This window comes from Chlorocebus sabaeus, chromosome 5, assembly GCF_047675955.1.
Source record: "Chlorocebus sabaeus isolate Y175 chromosome 5, mChlSab1.0.hap1, whole genome shotgun sequence".
NCBI lineage: Eukaryota > Metazoa > Chordata > Mammalia > Primates > Cercopithecidae > Chlorocebus > Chlorocebus sabaeus.
In genome coordinates, this window is record NC_132908.1 from 70,739,191 (window position 1) to 70,762,325 (window position 23,135).

The window sequence follows — 23,135 nt, forward strand, 5'->3', positions numbered from 1 at the left end:
AGAGGAGAGGTAGCTTTTTCAGGCTGCTCTGGCACCTCCCTGCCTGAGAAGCAAAGAAACTCAAGGAACGTTTTTAGTAAAATGAAACCCTCAGTGCAGCAGCAGACACAAAAATCTGTACATGGTTTCACCATCTGGGGTACACAGAGCCATTACACACACACACACACACACGCGCACACAGACACACACACACACACACACGCGCGCACACACACACACATGCTCACACACTCTCTGTTACAAAACACAGCACAGTCGGCCAGGCATGGTGGTTCACGCCTGTAATCCCAGCACTATGGGAGGCTGAGGTGGGAGGATCGTGAGGTCAGGAGTTCAAGACCAGCCTGGCCGACACAGTGAAACCTGTCTCTACTAAAAACGCAAAAAATTAGTGGAGTTGGTGGCAGGCGCCTGTAATCCCGGCTACTCAGGAGGCTGAGGCAGAAGAATCGCTTGAAACCGGGAGGTGGAGGTTGCAGTGAGCAGAGATCATGCCATTGCACTCCAGCCTGGGCAACAAGAGTGAAACTCTGTCTCAAAAAATAATAATAATAATACAATAAATAAAATAGAGCAGAGTTGGCTGGGCATGGTGGCTCATGCCTATAATCCCAGCACTTTGGGAGACCTAGGCGGGCATATCATTTGAGGTCAGGAGTTCAAGACCAGCCTGGCCAACATGGTGAAACTCTGTCTCTACTAAAAATACAAAAATTAGCTGGGCGTGCTGGCGCATGCCTGTAATCCCAGCCCCTCAGGAGGCTGAGGCAGGAGAATCGCTTGAACCCAGGAGGCAGAAAATACAGTGAGCCAAAATCATGCCACTATACTCCTGCCTGGGTGACATGGACAGACTCCATTTCCAAAAATAAATAAAATAAAAATAAAAGAGAGCAGAATTTAGTGAATAAATCCAAGGATTAAAGTTAGACAAACCTGCCCAGCTCCCACCACTTTCTTTTATTTTCTTTTTATTTCTTCTCTCTTTTGAGGGTCTCACTCTGTTGCCCAGTTTGGAGTGCAGTGGTGCAATCACAGCTCACAGCAGCCTCCAGCGCCTGGGCTCAAGTGATCCTCCCGCCTCAGCCTCCCAAGTAGCTAGGACTATAGACGTGTGCCACCACACAGGGTCTTGCTATGTTGCTGAAGCTGGTCTCGAACAGCTGGGTTCAAGCAATCCTCCTGCCTTGGCCTCCCAAAGTGCTGAGATTACAGGCATGAGCCACCACACTCAGCCCTTTAAAAACATTTTTTTTTCTTATACCATAGAGACTGGGTCTCACTACGTTGCTCAGGCTGGTCTTTTTTTTTTTTTTTTTTTGAGATGGAGTCTCACTGTGTCTCCCAGGCTGCAGTGCAGTGGCAGAATCTCAGCTGACTGCAACCTCTGCCTTCCAGGTTCAAGTGATTCTCCTGCCTCAGCCTCCTAAGGATTACAGGCGTGCACCACCATGCCTGGCTAATTTGTGTATTTTTAGTAGAGATGGGGTTTCACCACGCTAGCCAGGCTGCTCGAACTCCTGACCTCAGGTGATTTGCCTACTTCAGCCTCCCAAACTTCTAGGATTATAGACATGAGCCACCACTCTTGGCCTCCAGCCTGGTCTTGAACTCCTTGGCTCAAGTGATCCTCCCACCTTGGGATCCAAAAGTGCTGGGATTACTGGTGTGAGCCACCACACCTGGCCTCTTATCACTTTCTAACCCTGTGGGCAAGCCACTCAACCTCTTTGAGCCCAGCTTCCTTATCTGTGAGGTTAAAATAGAATTTACCAAATCAGGTTGTTGGGAGGGTTTAATGAGCTAATGCACATAAAGGGTTTAGTGCAGTGCCTAGTACAGTGTAGGCATCCAAACTCCTTATTGTTAAACAAACAATCTACTGCCAGAATGTGAGGGTCCAGGTCTGGGAAGGAGGACTTCTTGGAGAAGGTGAAATCTTCAGGCCCCTGATGAGATGTGTGGCTGTTACTGGTAGCAGCAATTCCCTCTGGGTGCCAGGACTGCCCATAGGGATATCTTAGTTTGGGTCCCTAGATGCAGAGCCTGAGACACGAATTCTTGTGTAAGTGATTTCCTAGGGGAGTGGGGAAAACAGAATAGGGCAGGGAAAGAAGCCAAGTAAAGATGTGAGTTCACCTAAGTTTTGCCTCAATCTGATTGAACAGGGAGCTCTGGAGTATAAAATGCAATCCAGGCCCGGTGCGATGGCTCACACCTGTAATCCCAGCACTTTGGGAGGCTGAGGCGGGCGGGTCACCTGAGTGCAGGAGTTCCAGATCAGTCTGGCCAATATGGAGAAACCATGTCTCTACTAAAAATACAAAAAGTAACCGAGCATGGTGACATGTGCCTGTAATCCCAGCCACGCAGGAGGCTGAGGCAAAAGAATGGCTTGAAACCAGGAGGCGTAGGCTGCGGTGAGCTGAGACAGCGCCACTGCACTCCAACCTGGATGACAGAGCCAGACTCTGTATCCCCTCACCCCCAAATAAAAGCCAGTTCCTTGGCACTGGAGGAAGAAAACTAAAAAAGTAAAAAAAAAAAAAAAAAAAAAAAAGCCCGGCACAGTGGCTCATGCCTGTAATCCTAGCACTTTGGGAGGTAAAGGAGGGCAGATCACCTGAGGTCAGGAGTTCGAGACCAGCTGACCAACATGGAGAAACCCCATCTCTACTAAAAATACAAAAATTAGCCGGGTGTGGTAGTGGTCACCTGTAATCCCAGCTACTTGTGAGGCTAAGGCAGAATTGCTTGAACCCTGGAGGCGGAGGTTGCAGTGAGTCAAGATTGTGCCACTATCTTCCACCCTGGGGGATAGAGCGAAACTCTGTCTCAAAAAAAAAAAAAAGAAGGCCAGGCGTGGTGGCTCATGCCTGTAATCCCAGCACTTTGGGAGGCTGAGGCGGGCTGATCACGAGGTCACGAGATTGAGACCATTTTGGCCAACATGGTGAAACCCCATCTCTACTAAAAATACAAAAAGTTACCTGGGCATGGTGGCCCGTGCCTATAATCCCAGCTACTTGAGAGGCTGAGACAGGGGAATCGCTTGAACCAGGAGGCAGAGGTTACAGTGAGCTGAGATCTCACCACTGCCCTCCAGCTTGGTGACAGATCAAGATTCTGTCAAAAAACAAAAAACAAAACAAAACAAGACGGGGCGCGGTGGCTCACGCCTGTAATCCCAGCACTTTGGGAGGCAGAGGCAGGAGGATCACGAGGTCAGGAGATCGAGACCATCCTGGCTAACATGGTGAAACCTGGTCTCTACTAAAAATACAAAAATTCAGCCGGGTGTGGTGGCAAGCACCTGTAGTCCCAGCTACTCCGGAGGGCAAGACAAGAGAATCACTTGAACCCAGGAGGCGGAGGTTGCAGTGAGCCGAGATCATACCACTGCACTCCAGCTTGGGCAACAGAGCAAGACTCGGTCTCAAAAAGAAAAAAAAAACACCAGTTCCCTGCTTTAAAATAGTTTATAGTTTATTATCTAATGAAGTGATATAAACAAAAGACACCATGAACCACAGCTTCCTTAATTCCATTCATTTGATTTCATTTCAATTTGATTGGTTTTTGCATGTGTATTTTTTTCTATATATATATATATATATATATATATATTTTTTTTTTTTTTTTTTTTACAGACCAGATCTGGCCCTGTAGCCCAGGCTGGAGTGCAGTGGCACGATCATAGCCCAGTCTAACCTCAAATTCCTGGGCTCAAGGGATTCTGCTGCCTCAGCCTCTCAACTCGATAGGACTATAAGCTCTTGCCACCCTGCCCAACTAAATTTTATTTATTTTATTTTATTTATTTATTTAAAAAATTTTTTTTTGACAGAGTCTTACTCTGTCACCCAGACTGCAGTGCAGTGGCACGATCTCAGCTCACTGCAACCTCTGCCACCTGAGTTCAAGCGATTCTCCTGCCTCAGCCTCCTGAGTACCTGGGATTACAGGTGTCTGCCACTCCACCTGGCTAATTTTTGTTTTTGTTTTTGTTTTTTTGAGATGGAGTCTCGCTCTGTTACCCAGGCTGGAGTGCAGTGGCGCCATCTCGGCTCACTGCAAGCTCCGCCTCCCAGGTTCACACAATTCTCCTACCTTAACCTCCCAAGTAGCTGGGACTACAGGTGCCCGCCACCACACCCAGCTAATTTTTTGTATTTTGTTTAGTGAGCCACCGCACCCAGCCTAATTTTTGTATTTTTAGTAGAGATGGGGTTTCACCATCTTGGCCAGGATGGTCTTGAACTCCTGACTTGATGATTCACCTGTCTCAGCCTCCCAAAGTGCTGAGATTCCAGGGTGTGAGCCACCACGCCCGATATTTATTTTATTTTTTGTAGGGAAGGGATCTTGCAATGTTGTCCAGACTGGTCTTGAACTCCTGGGCTCAAACAATCCCTTCACCTTGGCCTCCCAAAACACTGGGATTATAGGTGTGAGTCAGCATGCCTGGCCAACATCTAGATCATTTATTTATTTATTTATTTATTTATTTATTTTTTTTTGAGACGGAGTCTTGCTCTGTCACCCAGGCTGGAGTGCAGTGGCCGGATCTCAGCTCACTGCAAGCTCCGCCTCCCGGGTTCACACCATTCTCCTGCCTCAGCCTCCCGAGTAGCTGGGACTACAGGCGCCCACCACCTCGCCCGGCTAGTTTTTTGTATTTTTTTAGTAGAGATGGGGTTTCACCGTGTTAGCCAGGATGGTCTCGATCTCCTGACCTCGTGATCCGCCCGTCTCGGCCTCCCAAAGTGCTGGGATTACAGGCTTGAGCCACCGCACCCGGCCTAGATCATTTATTTTTATTTTCTGAGACAGGTTCTTGCTCTGTCACCCAGTCTGGAGCGTGGTGGCTCAATCCTCACTCACTGCAGCCTCTGCCTCCAGGTCCAAGCTGTCCTCCCACCTCAGCATCCCGAGTAGCTAGGACTACAGGCACAGGCCACCATGATCAGCTAATTGTGTGTGTGTGTGCGCGCACGTGTGTGTGTGTGCGCGCGCGATGGAATCTCACTCTGTCGCCCAGGCTGGAGTGCAGTGGCGCAGTCTCGGCTCATTGCAACCTCCGCCTCCCGGGTTCAAGTGATTCTCCTGCCCCAGCTTCCCAAGTAGCTGGGATTAAAGCGCGTGCCACCACGCCCAGCTAATTTTTAAATTTTCAGTGGAGACGGGGTTTCACCATGTTGGGCAGGCTGCTCTCGAACTCTTGACGTCGTGATCAACCCACCTCAGCCTCCCAAAGTGCTGGAATTACATGCGTGAGCCACCGTACCAGGCCAAATTTTAAACATTTTGTAAAAACAAAGTTTCCCTATATTGCCCAGGCAGCTCTCCAGCTCCTGGGCTCAAGTGAGCCTCCTACCTCAGCCTCTCAAAGTGCTGGGATTACAGGAGTGAGCCACTGTGCTCTTGTTCTTACCATGCTGCAACAAATATCCTTCTCTATGTGTAACTTTGAACATATACAAATAGGATACTTTGTTAGAAAGTAAATTGCTAGGGCCGGGCACAGTGGCTCACGCCTGTAATCCCAGTACTTTGGGAGCCCCAGGTGGGTGAATCACGAGATCAGGAGTTCAAGACCAGCCTGACCAAGATGGTGAAACCCCATCTGCACTAAAAATACAAAAAAATTAGTTGGGCGTGGTGGCATGTGCTTATAATCTCAGCTACTCAGGAGGCTGAGGCTCAGAATTGCTTACACCTGGGAGGTGGAGTGTGCAGTGAGCCGAGATTTTGCCACTGCACTCCAGCCTGGGCGACAGAGCGAGACTCTGTCTCAAAAAAAAAAAAAAAAAAAAAAAAAAAAAAGAAAGAAAGAAAATAAAAAAGAAAAGAAATTGCTAGGTCAAATGGTTTGTGCATTTGTAATTTTGAAGATATTACCATCATACAGGTGGCACAGATTTCCAGTTACACTAGCAGTGGATAAGAATGCCCCACAGTAGGCCGGTCGTGGTGGCTCACGCCTGTAATTCCAGCACTTTGGGAGGCCAAGGCAGGCGGATCATGAGGTCAGGAGATCGAGACCATCCTGACTAACACAGTGAAACCCCACCTCTACTAAAAATACAAAAAATTAGCCGAGTGTGGTGGCAGGCACCTATAGTCCCAGCTACTGGGGAGGCTGAGGCAGGAGAATGGCGTGAACCCAGGAGGCAGAGCTTACAGCGAACACAAATCGTGCCACTGCACACTCCAGCCTGGGCAACGGGGCGAGACTCTGTCTCCAAAAAAAAAAAATAAAAAATAAAGGAATGCCCCACAGTCTTGCCAAGATAGTTATCAAGCTTTTTGATCATTGCCAATCTGGTATGTGAAAAATGATGTCTCAGTGTGGTGATTTTCATCTGCATTTCTTTCATTAAGAGCGACGGCTGGGCGTGGTGGCTCGCGCCTGTAATCCCAACACTTTGGGAGGCTGAGGCAGGCGGATCACGAGGTCAGGATATCGAGACCATCCTGGCTAACATGGTGAAACACCATCTCTACTTAAAAAAAAAAAAAAAAAATTAGCCAGGCTTGGTCATGGTGGCGGGCACCTGTAGTCCCAGCTACTCGGGAGGCTGAGGCAGGAGAATGGCATGAACCCAGGTGGCAGAGTTTGCAGTGAGCTGAGATAGCACCACTGTACTCCAGCCCGGGTGACAGAGCGAGACTCCCTCTCAAAAAAGAAAAAAAAAGAGTGATGCGGCTAGGCACAGTGGCTCACACCTGTAATCCAAACACTTTGGGAGGCCAGGGCAGGTAGATCACGTGGTCAGGAGTTTGAGAGCAACCTGGTCAATGTGGTGAAACCCCGTCTCTACTAAAACTACAAAAATTAGCCAGGTGTGGTGGCAGGAGCCTGTGTTCCCAGCTACTAGGGAGGCTGAGGCAGGAGAATTGCTTGAACCTGGGAGGTGGAGGTTGCAGTGAGCTGAGATCACACCACTGCACTCCAGCCTGGGCAACAGAGCAAGATTATGTCAAAAAAAAAAAAAAAAAAAAGAAGGCGGAAGGAGAAAGAGAAGGATTGGAAAGGGAAGGCATAGGGGAAGGGGAAAAGTGATGCTCCCTTTGCATCCCACTGAGGTACACAGGGAAAAAAAAAAGAAGAGTGATGCTCTGAGAAAACACCAAGTGTTAGGCCAGGTGCAGTGGCTCATGCCTGTAATCCCAGCACTTTGGGAGGCTGAGGTGGGGGAATCACCTGAGGTCAGGAGTTCAAGACCAGCCTGACCAATATGGAGAAATCCCATCTCTACTAAAAATACAAAAATTAGTGGGACGTGGTGGCGCACGCCTGTAATTCCAGCTACTTGGGAGGCTAAGGCAGGATAATCGCTTGAACCCAGGAGGCAGAGGTTGCAGTAAGCCAAGATTGTGCCATTGCACTCCAGCCTGGGCAACAAGAGTGAAACTGCCTCAAAAAAATAAATAAATAGGCTGGGCGCAGTGGCTCACGCCTGTAATCCCAGCACTTTGGGAGGCCGAGGCAGGCAGATCACGAGGTCAGGAGATCGACACCATCCTGGCTAACATAGTGAAACCCCGTCTTCACTAAAAATACAAAAATTAGCTGGGTGTGGTGGCGGGCGCCTGTAGTCCCAGCTACTCGGGAGGCTGAGGCAGGAGAATGGCATGAACCCAGGAGGTGGAGCTTGCAGTGAACCGAGATCGCGCCACTGCACTCCAGCCTGGGCAACAGAGAGAGACTCTGGCTCAAACAAACAAATAAATAAATAAAAATAAATAAATAAATAACAAGTATTAGTGAAGATGTGGAGAAATTGGAAGCCTGTCCACTGCTGGTGGGAGTGGAGAATGGTGCAGCAGCTATGGGAAATAGTATGGCGCTTCTCATAAAATTAATACTAGAATTACTAGGTCTGGATGGGACAGGCAGGGTTTGCAAAAGGATCAACAAGTCTTTGTCTACAGATTTATTACATCCGTCTTTGGAAGAAGAAAAGAAAAATCATAAAAGAAATGGCTAGTTCAAAGTCCAGACTCTTATTTTATGGATGTAAAATGTTGAGATTGTCCCAAGATTACCATAGTTTTCAGCCATGCTCAGACAGTGGTTCTTTGTGTGGGTTGTTCAACAGTATCAGCCTACAGAAGGAAAGGCCAGACTCACAGAGCGTGTTCACTGAGAGGAAAGCATCACGAATGGAGTGACCCACACCACTTCCTGAATCTGTGTTCTCTCACAGAAAGCCTTATCATAAGTCTAGCAATTCTAATTCATCTACCAAGATAATGTATTCATAATTATGTTTGATTTTGCAGAGTATACAACAGTGATCTATTTCCGTGTCCATTTTCCAATAAAGTCCTGATTATGGGCAAAAGAAAAATTACTATATGATCCAGCAATTTCACTTGATCTGTCACCCAGGCTGGCGTGCAGTGGCCCAGTTATGGTTCACTACAGCCTGGACCTCCCGGGCTCAATTGATCCTCCTGCTTCAGCCTCACAAACAGCTGGGACTACAGGCGTGTGCCACCATGCCCGGCTAATTTTTGTATTTTTAGTAGAGACAGGGTTTCTCATTTTGCCCAGGCTGGTCTCAAACTCCTGACCTCAAGTGATCTGCCTGCCTCGGCCTCCCAAAGTCCTGGGATTATGGGTGTGAGCCACCATGCCTGGCCTCATCTCTTCTATAATTATCTTTTTTTTTTTTCTTTTTTGAGATGGTGTCTTGCTCTGTTGCCCAGGCTGGAGGGCAGTGGCGCGATCTTGGCTCACTGCAACCTCTGCCTCCCAGGTTCAAGTGATTCTCTTGCCCCAGCTTCCCAAGTAGCTGGGATTACAGGCGTGCACCGCCACGCCCAGCTAATTTTTAAATTTTCAGTAGAGACGGGGTTTCACCATGTTGGGCAGGCTGCTCTCGAACTCTTGACGTCGTGATCAACCCACCTCGGCCTCCCAAAGTGCTGGAATTACATGCGTGAGCCACCGTAACAGGCCAAATTTTAAACGTTTTGTAAAAACAAAGTTTCCCTATATTGCCCAGGCAGTTCTCCAGCTCCTGGGCTCAAGTGAGCCTCCTACCTCAGCCTCTCAAAGTGCTGGGATTACAGGAGTGAGCCACTGTGCTCTTGTTCTTACCATGCTGCAACAAATATCCTTCTCTATGTGTAACTTTGAACATATACAAATAGGATACTTTGTTAGAAAGTAAATTGCTAGGGCCGGGCACAGTGGCTCACGCCTGTAATCCCAGTACTTTGGGAGCTCCAGGTGGGCGGATCACCAGATCAGGAGTTCAAGACCAGCCTGACCAAGATGGTGAAACCCCGTCTCCACTGAAAACACAAAACAATTAGCTGGGCATGGTGGTGCCTGCCTGTAATCTCAGCTACTCGGGAGGCTGAGGCACAGAATTGCTTATAAGCGGGAGGCGGAGCTTGCAGTGAACTGTGATTGCGCCACTGCACTCCAGCCTGGGCAACAGAGTAAGACTCTACCTCAAAAAAAAATAATAATAAAAAGAAAAAAGAAAAGAAATTGCTAGGTCAAATGGTTTGTGCATTTGTAATTGTGAAGATATTACCATCATACAGGTGGCACAGATTTCCAGTTACACTAGCAGTGGATACGGATGCCCCACACTGTTGCCAAGATAGTTATCAAGCTTTTTGATCGTTGCCAATCTGGTATGTGAACAATGATATCTCAGTGTGGTGATTTTCATCCGCATTTCTTTTTTTTTTAAGGTGGAGTTTTTCTCTTATCGCCCAGGCTGGAGTGCAATGGCATGATCTTGGCTCACTGCAACCTCCGCCTCCCGCGTTCAAGCAATTCTCCTGCCTCAGCCTACCAAGTAGCTGGGACTACAGGTGTGTGCCACCATGCCGGGCTAATTTTTGTATTTTTAGTAGAGACAGGGTTTCACCATCTTGGCCATGCTGGTCTCGAACTCCTGACCTCGTGATCCACCCACCTCGGCCTCCCAAAGCGCTGGGGTTACAGGCGTGAGCCACTGCGCCCTACCTGCATTTCTTTTGAGAGTGATGTGGGGCCGGGCACGGTGGCTCACGCCTGTAATCCCAGCACTTTGGGAGGCCGAGGCGGGGGGGATCATCTGAGGGTAGGAGTTCAAGACCAGCTTAACCAACATGGAGAAACCACATCTCTACTAAAAATACAAAAATTAGCAGGGCATGGTGGCACATGCCTATAATCCCAGCTACTCAGGAGGCTGAGGCAGGATAATCACTTGAACCCGGGAGGCGGAGGTTGTGATGAGCTGAGATTGTGCCATTGCACTCCAGCCTGGGCAACAAGAGCGAAGCTCTGTCTCAAAAAAAAATAAATAAATAAATAGCAAATGTTAGTGAAGATGTGGAGAAATTGGAAGCCTGTCCACTGCTGATGGGAGTGGAGAATGGTGTAGCAGCTATGGGAAACAGTATGGTGCTCCTCAAAAAATTAACACTAGAATTACTAGGTCTGGATGGGACAGGCAGGGTTTGCAAAAGGATCAACAAGTCTTTGTCTACAGATTTATTACATCCGTCTTTGGAAGAAGAAAAGAAAAATCATAAAAGAAACGGCTAGTTCAAAGTCCAGATTCTTATTTTATGGATGTAAAATGTTGAGATTGTCCCAAGATTACCATAGTTTTCAGCCATGCTCAGACAGTGGTTCTTTGTGTGGGTTGTTCAACAGTATCAGCCTACAGAAGGAAAGGCCAGACTCACAGAGCGTGTTCACTGAGAGGAAAGCATCACGAATGGAGTGATCCACACCACTTCCTGAATCTGTGTTCTCTCACGGAAAGCCTTATCATAAGTCTAGCAATTCTAATTTATCTACCAAAATAATGTATTCATAATTATGTTTGATTTTGCAAAGCATACCACAGTGATCTATTTTGGTGTCCGTTTTCCAAAATAGTTTTGATTATGGGCAAAAAAAAAAAAAAATTACTATATGATCCAACAATTTCACTTGCTCTGTCACCCAGGCTGGTGTGCAGTGGCCCAGTCATGGTTCACTGCAGCCTGGACCTCCCGGGCTCAATAGATCCTCTTGCTTCAGCCTCACAAACAGCTGGGACTACAGGCGTGTGCCACCATGCCTGGTTAGTTTTTGCCCAGTCAAAAAATCATTTTATTATGGAAACTTCAAATCTACCCAAAGGTGAAAAAAATGTTATAATTAATTAACCCAGAGTAACTACTCATCCTCTCTCTTTTTTTTTTTTTTTTTTTTTGATATAGAGTCTCGTTTTGTTGCCCAGGCTGGAGTGCAGTGGTACGATCTCTGCTCACTGCAACCTCTGCCTCCTGGGTTCAAGCCATTCTCCTGACTCAACCTCCCAAGTAGCTAGGATTACAGGCATTTGCCACCATGCCTGGCTAGTTTTTGTATTTTTAGTAGAGACAGGGTTTCATCATGTTGGCCAGGCTAGTCTCAAACGCCTGACCTCAAGTGATCTACCCGCCTCAGCCTCCCAAAGTGCTGGGATTATGGGTGTGAGCCACTGTGCCTGGCCTCATCTCTTCTATAATTATCAATTTAACCAACCTTGTTGTATCTATCCCTATACCTCAACCCTGGATTATTTTGAAGCAAAAATTGAGAAAAAGAACCTGTCTCAAAAAAAAAAAAAAAAAAAGGAAGAAAAAAAGAAAATGAGACAAATAACACAATTGAAAGCAGGAGCTCAAAGAGATGTTTGTACACTCATGTTCATAGCAGTAGTATTTAAAATAGCCAAGAACTGCAAACAACCCATCATTGACAGATGAATGAATAAAGAAAACGTGGTATGTACATATAATAGAGTATTATTCAGCTTTACAAAGGAAGGAAATTCTGACATATGCTACAACATGGATGAACGTTGTGGACATTATGCTAAGTAGAATATGCTGGTCACAAGAGGACAAGTACTATGTGATTGCACATTTCCTATTAGCTACTTGGTCATTTTCTTTTACTTTTTTTTTTTTTTTTTTTTTTTTGAGAGACAAGGTCTTGCTCTGTCACGCAGGCTGGAGTGCAGTGGCACAATCTCGGCTCACTGGAGCCTGGACTGGGACCTCCCACGCTCAAGGGATGCTCACATCTCACCCTACCAAGTTGTCTATTTGGTCATTTTCTTACAGATTTGCAGAATTATTTTGTATTAGGGCTGGGCGCATTGGCTCAAGCCTGTAATTCCAGCACTTTGGGAGGCCAAGGTGGGTGGATCGCTTCAGGCCAGGAGTTCGAGACCAGCCTTGTCAACATGGTGAAAACCCCTCTCTCCTAAAAATATAAAAATTAGTCCAGCATAGCCGGGCGCGGTGGCTCAAGCCTGTAATCCCAGCACTTTGGGAGGCCGAGACGGGCGGATCACGAGGTCAGGAGATCGAGACCATCCTGGCTAACACGGTGAAACCCCGTCTCTACTAAAAATACAAAAAAACTAGCCGGGCGAGGTGGTGGCGCCTGTAGTCCCAGCTACTCGGGAGGCTGAGGCAGGAGAATGGCGTAAACCCGGGAGGCGGAGCTTGCAGTGAGCTGAGATCCGGCCACTGCACTCCAGCCCGGGCTACAGAGCAAGACTCCGTCTCAAAAAAAAAAAAAAAAAAAAAAAAAAAAATTAGTCCAGCATGTTGGTACGTGTCTATAGATCCAGCTACTCGGGAGGCTGAGGCAGGCTGTCACACAAGCTGGGGTGCAGTGGCGCGACCTTGGCTCATGGCAACCTCTGCCCCCAGGGTTCAAGCTATTCTCCTGCCTCAGCCTCCCGAGTAGCTGGGATTACAGCAGACACCTGCCACCACGTCTGGCTAATGATCCTTAAGTGATCCACCCACCTCAGCCTTCCAAAGTGCTGGGATTACAGGCATGAGCCTCCTTGCCCAGCCAAAAAAGACATTAAAAAAAAAAAAAAAAAGGCGGGGAGCGGTGGCTCACATCTGTAATCCCAGCACTTTGGGAGGTCGAGGCTGGTGGATCATAAGGTCAAGAGATACAGACCATCCTGGTCAAAGTGGTGAAACCCTGTCTCTACTAAAAATACAAAAATTATCTGGGCGTGGTGGTACATGCCTGCAGTCTCAGCTACTGGGGAGGCTATGGTAGGAGAATCACTTGAACCCAGGAGGCAGAAGTTGCAGTGAGCTGAGATTGTGCCACTGTGCTCCAGCCTGGTGACAGAGCAAGACTCCGTCTCAAAAAAAAAAAAAAAAAGGCCGGGCGCGGTGGCTCAAGCCTGTAATCCCAGCACTTTGGGAGGCCGAGACAGGCGGATCACGAGGTCAGGAGATCGAGACCATCCTGGCTAACACGGTGAAATCCCGTCTCTACTAAAAAATACAAAAAACTAGCCGGGCGTGGTGGCGGCACCTGTAGTCCCAGCTACTCGGGAGGCTGAGGCAGGAGAATGGCGTAAACCCGGGAGGCGGAGCTTGCAGTGAGCTGAGATCCGGCCACTGCACTCCAGCCTGGGCGACAGAGCCAGACTCCGTCTCAAAAAAAAAAAAAAAAAAAAAAAAAAGGCCGGGCGCGGTGGCTCATGCCTATAATCCCAGTACTTTGGGAGGCCCAGGTTGGGGGATCAATCACCTGAGGTCACGAGTTTGAGACCAGGCTGGCCAACATGGTGAAACCCTGTCTCTACTAAAAACACAAAAAATTAGCCAGGCATGGTGGTAATCCCAACCAAATGGGAGGCTGAGGCAGGAGAATTGCTTGAACCTGGGAGGCGGAGGTTGTGGTGAGCCGAGATTGTGCCACTGCACTCCAACCTGGGCAACAGAGTGAGACTTTGTCTTTAAAAAAAAAAAAAAAAAAAAAAAAAGAGTGGGGTTAAGCGTGATGTTGACATGGGGCTGAGGCATCTAGGGAGAACTTTCTAGAGGAAAGAAAACTCAAAGTGGACTTTGGACAGTCAGGCAGAATTTAGATGAATGGATAGGACCAGAAAGCACAGGGTAAATGGGTGGCCCAATTGGACAGGTAATTGGGAGGTAGTGCAGGTCATATGCTGGTGGGTCCTGTTGGAACTGAGGTCCCACCCAGGCAAAGACCTTTTAATTCTTCCTGAATAATCTGCTGACAGATATTTGAGAGATGGATGTAAACTCAGAAAGGCTCATTTAACTTCTGCCTGTGAGGGAATGTTGCCACTGCATGTGACTTGGGCACAGAGGCAAAGTCCTTGTAAGCAGGGCATGGCGGGTGATTGAATGGGCAGACTCAGGACTGCATATGGATTACTGAGTCCCCTATGGGCTGTGATGGGAACAAATGAAAAGGAAAACCGAGGCCAGGTGCGGTGGCTCACACCTATAACCACAGCATTTTGGAAGGTCGAAGTGGGTGGATCAGTCGAGCCCAGGAGTTCCAGACCAGCCTGGGCAACAAGGTGAGACCCTGTCTCTACAAAGAAACACAAAAACTAGCCAGGTGTGGTGGTGGCACATGCCTGTATTCCCAGCTACTCAGCAGGTGGCTGAGGTGGGACGATTGCTTGAGTCTGGGAGGTCAAGGCTTGTGAGCCATGATTGTGTCACTGCTTTCCAGCATATATGACAAAGCAAGACCCTGCATCAAAAAAAAAAAAATTAAAAAAAAGGAAGGCCAGACACGGTGGCTCATGCCTGTAATCCTAGCACTTTGGGAGGCTGAGGGAGGTGGATCACCTGAGGTCAGGAGTTCGAGACGAGCCTCGCCAACATGGTGAAAACCCATCTCTACTAAAAATACAAAAATTAGTCCAGCATGTTGGTACGCATCTATAGACGCGTCTATAGATGCCCAGCCCTGGCCAACGTGGTAAAACCCTGTTTCTACCAAAAATACAAAAAAAAAAAAAAAAACAAAGAAAATTAGCTGGGCATGGTGGCAGATGGTGGCACTTTGGGAGACTGAGGTGGGTGGATCACCTGAGGTCAGGAGTTCAAGACCAGCCTGGCCAGTACAGTGAAAACTTGTCTCTACTAAAAATACAAAAATTAGCAAGGCATGGTGGTGCGTGCCTGTAGTCCCAGCTACTCAGGAGGCTGAGGCGGGAGAATCACTTGAACCTGGAAGGCAGAGGTTGCAGTGAGCCAAGATCGTGCCACTGCACTCCAGCATAGGTGACAAAAGCAAAACTCTGTCTCAAAAAAAAAAGGAAACAGAAAAGTACCTCCATGTTAGTCAGAGTCCATTGCCTCTGGCAGCTGTTTGGCAACTTGTCCAAGGACCTAGGGTTAACTCACCCTTTTGACTCTTTAATTTTTTTTTTTTTTTTAAAGACAGAGTCTCGCTCTGTTGCCCAGGCTACAGTGCAGTGGTGTGATCTCAGCTCACTGCAACCTCCACCACTCGGTTCCAGTGATTCTCCTGCCTCAGCCTCTCCAGTACCTGGGATTACAGGCATGTGTCACCACACTTGGGTAATTTTCGTATTTTTAGTAAAGGTAGGGTTTCGCGCCGGGTGCGGTGGCTCACGCCTGTAATCCCAACACTTTGGGAGGCTGAGGTGGGCGGATCACAAGGTCAGGAGGTCAAGACCATCCTGGTTAACATGGTAAAACCCTGTCTCTGCTAAAAATACAAAAAAAAAAGTAGCTGGGTGTGGCGGTGTGTGCCTGTAGTCCCAGCTGCTGGGGAGGCTGACGCGGCAGAATGGCGTGAACTCGGGAGGCGGAGCCTGCAGTGAGCTGAGATCATGCCACTGCACTCCAGCCTGGGTGACAGAGCAAGACTCTGTCCCGAAAAAAAAAAGACAAGGTTTCGCCATGTTGGCCAGGATGGCCTCGAACTGCTGACCTCAGGTGATCTGCCCACTTGAGCCTCCCAAAGTGCTGGGATTACAGGCATGAGCCACCATGCCCAGCCCCTCTTGACTCTTTTTGTCTTTTTTTTTTTTTTTTTTTTTGAGATAGAGTCTTGTTCTGTCACCCAGGCTGGAGTGCAGTGGCACAATCTCAGCTCACTGCAACCTCTGCCTCCTGGGTTCAAGCGATTCTCCCTCAGCCTCCCAAGTAGCTGGGGCTACAGGCACCCGCCACCATGCACGGCTAATTTTTGTGGTTTTATTCAGTAGAGACGCAGTTTCACTATGTTGGCCTGGTTGGTGTCAAACTCCTGACCTCGTGATCCACCCACCTAGGCCTCCCAAAGTGTTGGGAATACAGGCGTGAGCCACCACGCCCAGCCTCTTTTGACTGTTATTTATTTATTTATTTATTTATTTATTTATTTTTCCTGAAAGGTTCTCAGTCTGTCACCCAGGCTGCAGTGCAGTGACACAATCTTGGCTCACTGCAATCTCCACCTCCCGGGTTCAAGCAATTCTCTGCCTCAGCCTCCTGAGTAGCTGAGATTACAGGCACCTGCCACCATGCCTGGCGAGTTGTTTTTTTTTTTTTTTTTTTTTTTTGAGATGGAGTCTCACTCTGTCGCCTAGGCTGGAATGCAGTGGCACAACCTCGGCTCACTGCAAGCTCCGCCTCCCAGGTTCATGCCATTCTCCTGCTTCAGCCTCCTAAGTAACTGGGACTACAGGCTCCTGCCACCATGCTCTGCTAATTTTTTTGTATTTTTTTAGTAGAGACAGGGTTTCACCATGTTAGCCAGATGGTCTCGATCTCCTGACCTCGTGATTCACCCGCCTCGGCCTCCCAAAATGCTGGGATTACAGGCATGAGCCACTGCGCCCGTCCCAATTTTTGTATTTTTTTAGTAGAGACGGGGTTTCACTGTGTTGGCCAGGCTTGTCTCAAACTCATGACCTTGTGATCTGCCCACCTCGGCCTTCCAAAGTGCTGGGATTACAGGCGTGAGCCACTGTGCCCAGCCCCTTTTGACTCAGTGAGATAATGAGTGGGGAGCTAGAACCTGGACCCCTGTGACTCAGAGTAGATACCTACTTTGTCAAAGATAAACAAAGTCAAGGAAAAAAAAAAAAAGATAAAGCTAGATGTTAGTTGAAGTGGTAAGGACAGAACAGGCACACAGTGGCCTGTAATCCCAGTACTTTGGGAGGCTGAGGTGGGAGGATTGATTGAGCCCAGGAATTCAAGACCAGCCTGGGAAAGATGGCAAGACCCGTCTCTATTTTAAAAACAAAAGAACATTAGCTGGGCATGGTGGTGCGTGCCTGTACTTCCAGCTCAGGAGGCTGAAGTGGAAAGATCCCTTGAGCCCAAGAGTTCGAGGATGCAGTAAGCCATGATCACACCACTGCACTCCAGCCTGGGTGAGACAGCAAGACCTCGTCTCTAAAATGAAAAAAAAAGGTGGTAAGAACAGATTTTAATTTGTAATACACTATTGCAATAGGGAAGAGGGTCCAGTGTGAACTTGGCCCAACTTTGATTTGTACAGAAGTGACTGGGAATTTAAATTTATTTTTTAGAGATAGGGTCTTGCTATGTTGCCCAGGCTGGTCTCAAACTCCTGTCCTCAAGTGATCCTGCCACTTCGGCCCTCAGAGTAGCTGGGATTACAGGCACAAGTCAGTGAGTCTGGCAAGATAACTTGTGTTTTTTGTTTGTTTTGTGACAGAGTCTTGCTCTGTTGCCCAGGCTGGAGTGCAGTGGTGCAATCTCAGCTTGTTGCAACCTCTGCCTCCCAGGTTCAAGTGATTCTCCTGTGTCAGCCTCCCAAGCAGCTGGAACTACAGGCACCCACCACCACGCCTGGTTAATTTATATATTTTTAGTAGAGACGGGCTTTCGCCATGTTGGCCAGGCTGGTCTCGAACTCCTGACCTCAAGTGCTCTGCCTACCTCAGCTTTCCAAAGTGCTGGGATTACAGGTGTGAGCCACTGCTCTCAGCCTAAACACCTTAAAACTTGTATTTCAGAGTGGATGAAGGAGTAGGGAAGGTGGCAAGCAGGGGTTCGGTAGAGTCAAGAACATGAAAAATTGCAAAGGATCAGGCAATGTACAGCTCTGTCCACTAGTTGGCAATTATTGAAGTTAGGATTCTATCCTCCCACATCATCCTTCAGGATGATGACATTCAAGGAATGGCTTTCAGGTCCTTGAGAAAGACACTCTTGAGTTGTAGAAGATACTTATACATCTCAAAGGATCAGAGAAGGAATTCACAACTGTGAGCCTTTTTTAGTAAATGCTCTGAGAACGTGTAGCCGGAGCCTATGGCTGGGTGTTGCCTGGAACAGTCAATTCTTTCGGCAGTGGCGGGCTTTCTCAGGCAGGCACTTTGAGGTAGGATTGGGTCATGCTAAGATGTGACCTTGAACTGTTAGAAACTATATTAGTGTTTAAGTCTTTTTTTTTTTTTTTTTCCCTGAGACGGAGTCTCACTCTGTTGCCCAGGCTGGAGTGCAGTGGTGCAGTCTCTGCTCACTGCAACCTACACCTCCTGGGTTCAAGCAATTCTCTGCCTCAGCCTCCCCAGTAGCTGGGATTACAGGCGCCCACCACCACACCCCACTAATTTTTTGTATTTTCAGTAGAGACAGAGTTTCACCATCTTGGCCAGGCTGGAAGAGTTCAGGCCACCCCTGAACTCCTGACCTCGTGATCCACCCACCTTGGCCTTCCAAAATGCTGGGATTACAGGTGTGAGCCACCGCACCCAGCTTTCTTTTCTTTTTTATAAATAGAGACAGGGTTTTTCCATGTTGCCTAGGCTGGTCTCAAACTCCTAAGCTCAGACAATCTATGTGCCTAGGCCTCCTAAAGTGCTGGGATTACAGGCGTGAACCACTGTGACGGGCCTTTGTAGAAGCCTTTTAATGTGGAGGGAGAAGGGTGGGTAAAAAATCACTTGAGTTGAGAGTCTGTAGGTGTTTTTTTGTTTGGTTGGTTTTTTTTTTTTTTTTTTGAGACGGAGTCTCACTCTGCCAGTCAGGCTGGTGTGCAGTGGCACGATGTCGACTCACTGCAACCTCCGCCCCCTCCGGGTTCAAGCTGTTCTCCTGCTTCAGCCTCCTGAGTAGCTGGGATTACAGGCACCTGCTACCACGCCCGGCTAATTTTTGTACTTTTAGTAGAAACGGGGTTTCACCATCTTGGCCATACTGGTCTTGAACTCCTGACCTCATGATCCATCTGCCTCAGCCTCCCAAAGTGCTGGGATTACAGGTGTAAGCCACCATGCCTGGCCCTTTTTTGTTTAAGACAGAGTCTCACTCTGTTGCTTAGGCTGGAGTGCAGTGACAGGATCTCAGCTCACTGTAACCTCCACCTCCCAGGTTCAAGCAATTCTCATGCCTCAGCCTCCCAAGTAACTGGGATTACAGGCATGCACTACCACGCCCAGCAAAGTTTTGCATTTTTGGTAGAGACAGGGTTTCATCATGTTGGTCAGGCTGGTCTTGAACTCCTGGCCTCACGTGATCCACCTGCCTCAGCCTCCCAAAGTGCTGGGATTACAGGCATGAGCCACAGTGCCCAGCCTATTTTTTTTAGTATATGCTAAACAAGGGGTGGATTATTCATGAGTTTGCTGGGAAAGGGGTGGGCAATTCCCCAAAGTAAGGGTTCCTCCACTTTTTAGACCATATAGGGTAACTGTCGGGTGTTGCCATGGCATTTGTGAACTCTCATGGCACTGGTGGGAGGGTCTCTTAGCATGTTAATGCATTCTAATTAGCATATAATGAGTACTGAGGATGACCAGAGGTCACTTTCGTCACCATCTTGGTTTCGGTGGGATTTGGCCAGCTTCTTTACTGCCACCTGTTTTATCAGCAAAGTCTTTGTGACCTGTGTCTTGTGCAGACCTCCTATCTCATCCTGCGACTTAGAATGCCTTAACCTTTAGGGAACACAGCCCAGGAGGTCTCGGCCTTATTTTACCTAGTCCCTATTCAAGATAGAGTTGCTCTGGTTCAAATGCCTCTGACACTGGGATTATAGGCTTGAGCCATGAGCCCAGCCAAGAGTCTGTAGTTTTTATGGGCCAAGATTGAGGCCTAGGCCGGGCGCGGTGGCTGAAGCCTATAATCCCAGCACTTTGGGAGGCCGAGAAGGGCGGATCACGAGGTCAGGAGATCGAGACCAGCCTGGCTAACACGGTGAAACCCCGTCTCTACTAAAATACAAAAAAAATTAGCCGGGCGAGGTGGTGGGCGCCTGTACTCCCAGCTACTCAGGAGGCTGAGGCAGGAGAATGGTGTGAACTCGGGAGGCGGGGCTTGCAGTGAGCTGAGATCCGGCCACTGCACTCCAGCCTGGGCGACAGAGCCAGACTCCATCTCAAAAAAAAAAAAAAAAGATTGAGGCCTAGTTGAGAAGGGGGCTTGGCGAAGCTTGTCTAGAGTTTGGTCAAGGAGTTTGGTCAGCTGACAGGTGGAAGAGTCTGGGTTCCTCCTGCTTGAGGGTGATGCTTACTAAGCTTTCTTTTCAGCAGTTTGTAGCTGCAAGAACAGCAGAATAATAGGTAGTAAGAAGGGCCCACCTGGGTCAAAAAATGAGAACCATTCTTGGCTGGGTGTGGTGCTGGCACTTTGGGTGGCCGAGGGGGGCATATCACTTGAGGTCAGGAATTCCAGACCAGCCTGGCCAACATAGTGAAACCCTGTCTCTATTAAAAATACAAAAATTAGCCAGGTGTGGTGGTGCATGCCTGTAATCCCCGCTGCTCTGGAGGCTGACGCACAAGAATCACCTGAACCCCTGAGGCAGAGACTGCAGTGAGCCGAGATCATGCCACTGCATTCCAGCCTGGGCGATGTAGCGGGACTCCGTCTCAAAACAAATAAACAAAAGGAATGAGAACCTTTCTCAGTACCTGACAAGCCAGGAATCTACTGCCCTACCTCCCACTTCCCCAGCCTGTCTTAGGCCATAGCCCACCCAGAGGTAGCAGACACTACTAAACTGACCTTGTCCTAGGGGTTTGATATCACAAATCCTGGCTTGTATCCATGGCTTGGAAGGTAGCACCAGGCATGCCCCTGCTGCCCACCTTGCACGAGAAAAACCTTCCCAGCTTTAGGGGGAATTTCAAGGCGTAAGGCCTGGAACACCTGCAGGCAGATGGCCCAAGTGGTATCTTCCTTTAGGGAGTGTACTGATTTACTGCTATTAAAGACAGCATTCCTGGCAGAGCACAGTGGCTCACATGTGTAATCGCAGCACTTTGGGAGGCGGAGGCAGGAGGTTCGCTTGAGCCCAGCCTGGGCAACATGGGAAGTTTGAGACCAGCCTGGGCAACATGGGAAAACCCTATCTCTACAAAAAACACAAAATTTAACCGGGTATGGTGGCACATGCCTGTAGTCCCAGCTACTCAGGAGGCTGAGGTGGGAGGATCTGTTGAGTCTGGGAGGTTGAGGCTGCAGTGAGCCGTGATCACGTCACTGCACTCCAGCCTGGGCGCAAAAACAAAGAGCATTCTTGTGCTAAATTGGACTAGATTGGGACCCTGCCTTCCCGGGTTTGGCTCTTCAGGGCCATTATTAATTATCCCACAGAAGGGCCATCCTTGAAAGAGGATACCGGTGTGCTAGCAGCAAACACCAACAGCAGAGATTATCTGGTTATCAAAGCAGTAACCCGCAGCATGAGTAACACCTGGAAACGGGGTAGCAATGCCAATCCTGGGGCCTGCCCTAGAGCTAAAAGAACCAGAAGCTGAGAGTGGGGACAGCAATCTGCGTTTAAACAAGCTCACCAAGAGGATCCCATACACACCAAAAATTCAGAACCACTTTAGCCTCACCTCAGCCTGTTGGAGGGGCGAAACTGCGGTCCACCTGGAGTTTCATAAAGGTTTTGAACTAGGTGCGGAAGTTAGGGAAAGGATGAGCTAAGAAAAGACATGCCAAATATTTAAAATGCATCACTTTGCCCTCAACAGTAGGAAGCTACAGGCATCTAAGACAGAGCCTGCAATGGGAGATGCCCCCGTGGATGAGGAAACAACAGACACTCTGCCCCCTTTTCCTCTCTTCCCGGGTGGGGAACACAAAGTCCAGCGAGGCCAAACCCCCGCCTGCACCGCTGATGGGGTCTCTCTCCCCTCGGGCCAGGGCGCAGCATCCCCACCGCAGCTTGGGCTTTCAGAGCCTGGGCGTGAAGCCAAGCTGGCCTCAGGTCGCGGCTCTTTGAAAGCGCGAGTGGGAACAGTGCCCTCCGGCCGGGCTCGTCCGCAGCTGGCCACAGCAGCATCTGACAGGCGTCCTCGGCTAGTGTGCACCTCCCTGGAAACCCAGGTATCCCACCCGGCTCGGGGCCGTCTGCTCCAGCCGCCCGAGCCTGGCCTTCTGAGAATGAAGACTTCCCATCCCCCTCCTTCTCCCCTCCTGCGGGGCGGACCCCCTGAGCCCTAGCGAAACTACAAAGCCCACAATCCCGGGGGTGCGCGCGCTATCTTCTGGGAGATGTAGTCCTGGACGCGGGGCGCCCCCGGCGGCCCAGAGCCGCCTAGACTCCATATCCCAGCATGCTGGCGCGCGTGCGGGGGGCGGAGGGAGGGAGAAACGGGGAGGATGTGAATGGGGTGGGGGCAGTCGCCCCTGTCCCCCACCCTTCCCTTCAAGCCGGGCAGGGGTGGGGGGAGGGGCCGGGCTGAGGCGGCGGCGGCGGCGCTCCGGTAGGGCTGGGCCAGGCAAGGGCGGGACTAGCCCACGGCGGGCGGACAAGAGAGCCGCGAGCTAACGGGTCCGGACGCCGGCGGCGGCAGCGGCGACGGCTTTCTGCGCCGGCGGAGGCGGCTGCAGGAGCGGCGAGTATGGCCCGCGCAGCGCCGGGCGCTGACTGAGGTGCGCGGGCGGGATGAGGGCGGGCGGGATGCGGAGCGCCCCGGGCCCCCGGCTGCCCAGACCTCCCATGCGCGGGCAGCTGGCGCGGCCCAGCGGCCCAGACCGGCCCGGTCCATCCCCGCAACTTCCCCCGGGCCGGGGCACCGGGCTCCCTCGTGTAGGCGGGGGTCCGCGCGCGTTGGCCTCATTCCGGATCCCCGCCTTCTGCTCTGCAAGTCCCGCCGCTCCCAGCCTCCCAGGGCTCCCGCTCCGCTCCTTTGCCGGTAGCCCCCAGCCCCAGCCCCAGCCCCAGCCCCAGCCCCAGCCCTCGGAAGAGCTCCCTGCCCTGGTCCCGACTTCATTCCACTCCCTAGTTCGTACCCCTAACCCCTGGCTCTCCCGGCCTCTGCTCCACCTGGGAGACCCCGGCCCCACTCTTGGCCGGAGCCTGGCTGCCCCATCAGCGCCTCTCTCCT

The 23,135-nt window shown here is 49.6% G+C and overlaps 1 protein-coding gene across 1 annotated transcript in view; it reads left to right on the forward strand.

The window, feature by feature from the left end:
• Nucleotides 1–22,433: 22,433 nt before the first annotated feature.
• The window catches only part of ST3GAL2 (ST3 beta-galactoside alpha-2,3-sialyltransferase 2), a 58,844-nt gene continuing 58,142 nt past the window's right edge, over nt 22,434–23,135 (forward strand). Inside the window, exon 1 of the mRNA XM_007993656.3 lies at nt 22,434–22,680. The gene's annotated coding sequence lies outside the window, so the exon portion shown is untranslated. The remainder of the gene's footprint in view (nt 22,681–23,135) is intronic.